Source organism: Microcaecilia unicolor, chromosome 4 (genome assembly GCF_901765095.1).
Source record: "Microcaecilia unicolor chromosome 4, aMicUni1.1, whole genome shotgun sequence".
NCBI lineage: Eukaryota > Metazoa > Chordata > Amphibia > Gymnophiona > Siphonopidae > Microcaecilia > Microcaecilia unicolor.
Window position 1 is genome coordinate 60,499,721 of NC_044034.1, and position 6,737 is coordinate 60,506,457.

Genomic DNA, 6,737 nt, shown 5'->3' on the forward strand with positions numbered 1-6,737 from the left:
TACAAAGAATCTGGCAGTGGAGGGTTTTGTGGTAGTGTTACTGAGGTGATATAATCATTTGAATGCTTTTTGGTTTGGTGAGCTGCCCTGGCTCTGCTTACACTTCAAAATAAGCAAAACGTTATTGAGCGTAAATTTATCTCTATCATAGCAAAGAGAGGGAGCAAAGTACAAACAAAAGTCCAAACAGCAAAACAAAAAGTACCAGGAGCCTTCAGAAAAAGGGAATAAAAACTTTAATCAATTGTTTGGATGAAACAATCCTAGAATGGACCCAACACGCTCCGTGTGTCGGCGCACAGCGCCTGCGTCAGGGGTCACAAAGTGTAGCACAAGGCATACGGCTGTGGGCTGGAAGCAATATGCTGCGCCACCGTGCTATCCCTTCGTACAATATCAAGCAGAGAGATACTCTCACAAACCAACTTCTTCTGGTCACCGTGTCGGGTCCATTCTAGGATTGTTTCATCCAACCAATTGATTAAAGTTTTTATTCCCTTTTTTTTAAGGCTCCTGGTACTTTTTGTTTTGCTGTTTCTCTATCATTTAGCCACAGATTTCTAATGCAATAAGCAAAGATTACAATTTTTGTGAGAGAAATTAAGATAGTTTATTTAAATAAAAAAAGTAAATTCTGTTAAGACTAATGCAAGGAAAAAGCTATTCTCAGCCTCTTTTTTTTCTTAAATTTTGGTTGCAGATTATAGTGTTCAGTGTGTCATGCGTGGTGTATCAGGTTGATAAGCACTGCTATTCCCATAGACAACACCAAAATGGTTTTCTTATCTACATAAGATTCCCAAGTTGTCTGATTCTGCCTTTACCTTTATGCAGGAGGAGAGTAACTTTGATGTAAAGATCTGGCAAAGCGATCCCACCTCTTCTCGATGAGCTACTTATTTCACTCACCATCAGTTTTAATATGATTTACGTTATCCTGTACCAGAGAATGAGGTAGGTTGATTGGCACAGCGGAGGATGATATAACTTGATTGGATCACTGCCTTTCATTTTCTGTTTGTAAAGTAACTTAGTGATTGGGCATTTTGCCGTGCCTTTGAGTAGTTTTTCTCTGGTTCTCAGTATGTGAAAAAAGCAGCTGCTAGCTGACTATGCTTAACATTTGAGAATTTTTATCTTCCTTATCCTGTTAGACCAGTCCAGAAGAGCAGGTTATTCCCCAAACCAGCAGATAGAGGCAGAGAATGCTGACAGTTCACTGATGTTTATATCCTGTGGTATTAATTCACAAGAAGTGAACCTCAACTGAAAGGAAACTCTGGAACAAGACTATAGAATGAGAGCGAAAGGGGTAAAATCAGGTGTAATTTAAGGAAATTTCTTTATTAAAAAAAATGTAGGGTACTTGGGACAGCCTCCTAGTGGATATCATCTGAATTCAAGAAAATAAGAGACAAGTACAGAGGATCTCTGAGGCAGATAAGGGATTGTAGCACTTAGTGTAGATGGATAGGTGTGTGGTTTTTATCTGATTTCCATTTTCTATGTTTAATGTAGTAAGTGCATGTTAAACTTGAATCGCATGTTATCTTATGTGCAGATGAAAACTACACAGCAATATAAATTATTTTCTGTGGACAAGCAAGATTGAATCAAGTACACCAAGTAGGTGACATTTTGTACGTTGCCAGTACTGTTCTGATAATGCTTGGACCTTCCTGCACCCAGTAGTCTTAGTCTCAATCTGTTAGATAGCTCATAAGAACATTAATAAAGCTATGCTGAATCAGACCAAAGTACATCAGGCCGAGCACCCTGTCTCCAACAGTGGCCAGTTCAGATTGCATGTTCTCAGCAGATTCATAAAGGAGTCCTATTTCCCATATTTCATTTCCAGTGATTAAAAAATGTCTCTCCCAAATCTACCCGACTAAGTACTTTCAGTACTTTAAAAATAATATTTACAGTACAGAAAATCAATTAAAAATAAATCCCCAAAAGATAGTTACGTCGTAATATTGGAGATAAATTGAGCTGAGTAGCCCATAAAAAGAAAGGAGGAGCTGAGGACAAATTATGGGAAGCGGATATTAAACAGAATTTGCGCTTAACAAGTCATTAGTCCTGTAAGCTCAATCAAATAGATGGTACAAACCCACAATTAAGCAGCTTCAAAGAAATCATATATTCAGTTAGCCACATTAATCACACATTTTACATGGAAAATGCAGTTGAAACTTGGCACTAATATAAACTGCTTGGCACATAGAAATTTCTTCCTCCTTTCAAGTTTACAGAGAAACATCTGGAGAAATTTGATTCTTTGTTCCATAAATAGACTCCATAATATACAAATGTTGAAGGTGCCTCCTTATCTTGCAAAAATACAAAGAACTTGTCCAATCCTCTTTTGAGGATTGTAACTCTTGGGGCGGTGGGAGGGATTTTGTGCCTAATCACTCCTTCCATCTACAGAAATCTCCTGTGAGAAAGAAGCAGGATTAATTCATGAACACAAGCTTAGGATTGCTTGGGGTATCTACAAATTGTCTGTTATCCTGTCATGAAGAAAGATACAAGAGTTACTAATGTTATGTGACAGATTAGCAAGCACTGCTGGATCAGATGCAGTCTTGATGTAGACTGGTTCAGACAGTAATCAGCGGTCACTCTTTTGCATATTATTTCCCTCAAAACAGATTTCAAGAGGGAGGAAGTGGTGTCACCGCATGAGATGGCAGCCTAGTCCTTTCGCTCCTTACCCACGCCAATCAGCAAGTAAGGCCTGGGCTTGCCGCGTGTCGCTGACGCACCTTTCCCAATCCGATTCCAATTCTGCCTTGTTTTTGGTGGAATCACGGCTACCTCCCTCCCAAAAGAAGGGTATTTCCACTGAGCTTAAAAAACTACTTTCATCTATACAATCGGACATAAAAGCTTCCAAAGAAGAAATTCTAAAATGTATTGAAATGCTCAGCACTGACCTTCATGAGCTTGGGGGGAGAGATTAGGATATCCAGCTGAAAATGGATGAGCGTGGGGACTCACTCTCAACACATACGTCCAAAATCCAAGAGTTAGGAAAACAGTATGATGATCTTTCCTATAAATTAGACGATTTGGAATACAGAGGACGCTGAAACAATCTCCATTTTCGTGGCGTACCGGAGGGTGGGGTGACAGAGGATATTCCGGCCGTTGTTAAAGCTCACTGCGTTACCCTGTTGGGGGTCTGAACTGAGTGCTGCACCGATTGAATTGGAACGTGCTCACCACTCGATAGCCCAGCATACAGACGGGAGACCAAGAGACATTGTAGCACGATTCTTTAAATAAGTGGACAAAGACGGTCTTAACACGTGCTTGCCAGATGCAGGATTTGGAGTACAATGGCACTCGAGTGGCTGTGAATCAAGACATCTCTCAATTTACGTTGCAACAGCGGAGGGGGTTGAGACCAGTATTGGAGATTCTGAATAAGGAACAGATTCACTACAGATGGGGGTTTCCATTCTCCCTAAACTTCATTTGGCAAGAAAAGAATCATCGCGTACATTCACTGACTGGAGCCTGGAAACTACTACAGACGGCTGGGTTGGTTACTTCATTGATCCCTCAGACAAGGCTGGCTCCCGCAACTAAGGCTAAACTCCAGAAATGGCAGAGAGTTTCAGACTGTTCTAAAAAGCGTTTGTAATATGATGATGTTGTCTTGCTGGACTGGAATTGACTCTGGAGGCCTTTGTAGGGGGGGAAGGCTTTTGTTTTCCCTTTCCTCCCCCCCTCTCAATGGGGGTCCGAGGGATTTATGTGTGAGTGGAATAGCGGAATTTGGTTTGGTTTGGGGTATAGGCGTAGAGTGAGGGTTTGTAACTGGATGTATGTTGAGATAGGAGAGGAATATGTTTGGACGGATAGGGGAAGGGGGGTGGTATGTATGGAAGGTGGGGTTCTTAGAGATAGGATGTGTTGGGTTGGGATTGAAGTATCATGGGCTGATAATTTGTACTATTTGGGGGAGATACTACTTGGAGTTTGTATGTAGGGGGTGGGGGGATGTTTGAACGGGGCTGCTGGGAGAGTGGGGGGTCGATTCCTCATTATCCCATTCGGGGGGGGATCTATCTTCCTCTTGTTTGGTGTGATTTATGTGGGGGGGAGGGATAGAAGGGTGGGAGGGTATTGGGGCTTGGGAGGAGATGGGGAGGTGGGGTACAGGGCTTATAGATATTTAAGGGTTCCCACAGGGTTAGAGTTCCAAAAATTGTACATTGCTACAACTGTTACTTATGTGCTCTTGTTCTCTTCTAATGACAGCTGATTTAAAGGTTTTATCTTACAGTATTAAAGGTCTCAATATGCCTCAAAAGCGTCAAAGGTTTTTTAAGGAATTGGCACAGCATAGACCACATATAGTCTTTTTTACAGGAGACACACTGTTGGGTCCACGAAAGACTTCTTTCTTATGAAAGCTATCCCACAGCTTACGTGGATTCTTCTAGGAGGAGGGAAGTAGCTATCTTGGTCCGTGCATCGTTGCCAGTTCGGATAATTAAATCTAAACGGGACCTGGAGGGGCGATTCCTATTCTTACACACTAATATCAACTGTAGTGTCTATTTATGCACCTAATGAACACAGGGGGGTTTCTTTGCCCATTTGAGGGATTCTCTTTCTTCCTTTATGCAAGGTTCTTTGACCATTGGTGGAGATTTTAACGCTGTGGTAGATTCTGCTAAAGACCGATCAGGAGGCTTCACGGTTGCTGACAATAAGTTGTCAGCAGATTTGACTTTTTATATATTATCTAGACTCTTTAGATATATGGCGTCTTTCCAATCTGCGTGTAAAAGACTACACATCTTACTCACCAATGTATGATTCCTACTCACGCATTGACTACATTGTTTTTAGATACCAAACTGGTGGAGAGTGGGCCAGAAGCTGGTATCAGTAGTATAACTAACTATTTCAGATCATGCACCGATCTGGGTGACGTTGCCTTGTCTTATGGAGGAGGTTAAAAGTAAACTTTGGACTTTAAGTACTACCTTGTTGAGGGAGGCCAAAGTGGTAGGAGGGTATAAGAAAGTGTTGAAAGTGGATCTGGACAATAACAGGGATTCATACCCATCCGTGGAGATAGTTTGGGATACAATGAAGGCGGTGTCCCAGGGGTATTTCTTGCTAGTAAGCGTGTGCATCTACAGAAGAAGCAGTTGGCTAGCTGTTTAGAGAAAATTCAGTATTGGGAGGCTATTCATAAAGAAAATGGTTTGCCAGAGGCACTGCAGGAATTGCGTAACCTTTAGGCTCTACTTGGGTCTCCATTTACTCTGAACAACTCAGACTGCTGCAAGAGCGTTATAAGATACATTCATATGAATTTACTAACAAAGTGGGGCGTGCTCTTGCATTTCGGTTGTAAACAAAAAGTTGACTGTACGATTGTACACTTTTGAGGCAGTGCAGGAAAGATACTAACTACATCTTCCCAGATACGCTTACATTTCCAGGAATTTTATCAATCTTTATACTCGCAAGAATCTCACCCAATTCCAGAAGCTATAGCAGAGTGCTTAGCCTCTTGTCATCTGCTCTCGCTTATCTCTGAGCAAGCGGCGGACTTGGATAGGTCAGTGACTCCACTTGAGGTCCATCAGGTTATTAAGGATTTACCGACACAGAAATCTCCTTGGTTAGATGGCTTTCTGAACGAGTTCTATAAAAATTGCTTTAGAGATGGCTCCGCTACTTTCAGACCACTTGAACCACCAGTGTTCGGGGACGCCTTTGCCGCCCTCTATGATGGAGACCTGGATAGCAGTGATACCTAAACCAAAGATCATACTCAGTTCTTAATGCAGATGTTAAGATACTAGCTAAAGTTTTAGCGAATCATTTGGCGTGTGTATTGCCATCTCTTAATTCACCCTGCTCAGGTGGGGTTTGTGGCTCATAGGCTATGGATAATATCCGGAGGACTCTAGACTTGCTGTATCTCTCTAAAAGAGACAAGATCCCCATGTGCCTTCTCAGCCTTGATGCTGAGAAGGTGTTTGATAGTCCACTGGCCATTTATGTACCAGGCTATGCAGTGTTTTGGGATAGGCCCAGAGTTTCTTGGCTGGATTCAAGCTTTTTATCACTCTCCCCAAGTGTTTATCTGGATCAATGGGGGCAACTCTGCACTCTTCCCATTATTTAGGGGCACCTGACAGGGCTGTCCTTTATCTCCTATGCTTTTCGCGATGGTGGTGGAGCCCTTTGCTGCGTCAGTGCGGTTGAACTTGGATATATCTGGTCTTTGTTTTGCTGGCCGAGATAATAAAATGGCTGTCTTTGCTGATGACATATTGTTGTTTTTAACTCGGTCATTGACGTCTTTTCCCAACCTCTTGCAGGCTATCGGCGCCTATTCTGCCGCTTCTGGATTTAAGGTCAACATGAATAAATCAGAGGCCTTGAATATCATTTTGCCTGCACGAGTAGTGGAGTCTTTGAAGTCCTCCTCATTTCATTGGACCACAAAGGGGCTATTCTATTTAGGGGTGTACTTATTTTCCACTAACTACTCTGGCTTAATTAGAGCAATCTCTGTGGACTTGGAGAGATGGCAAGATTTGTCCCTATCCTGATTTGGGAGGATAGTGACCATTAAAATGAACATACTGTCATGCTTGCTTTACCTATTCCAGATACTCCCGCTGAAGATGTCGAGGGGGTACCTCTCTACATTACAAGATCGCATTACTAGATTTATCTGGACTGGCAAA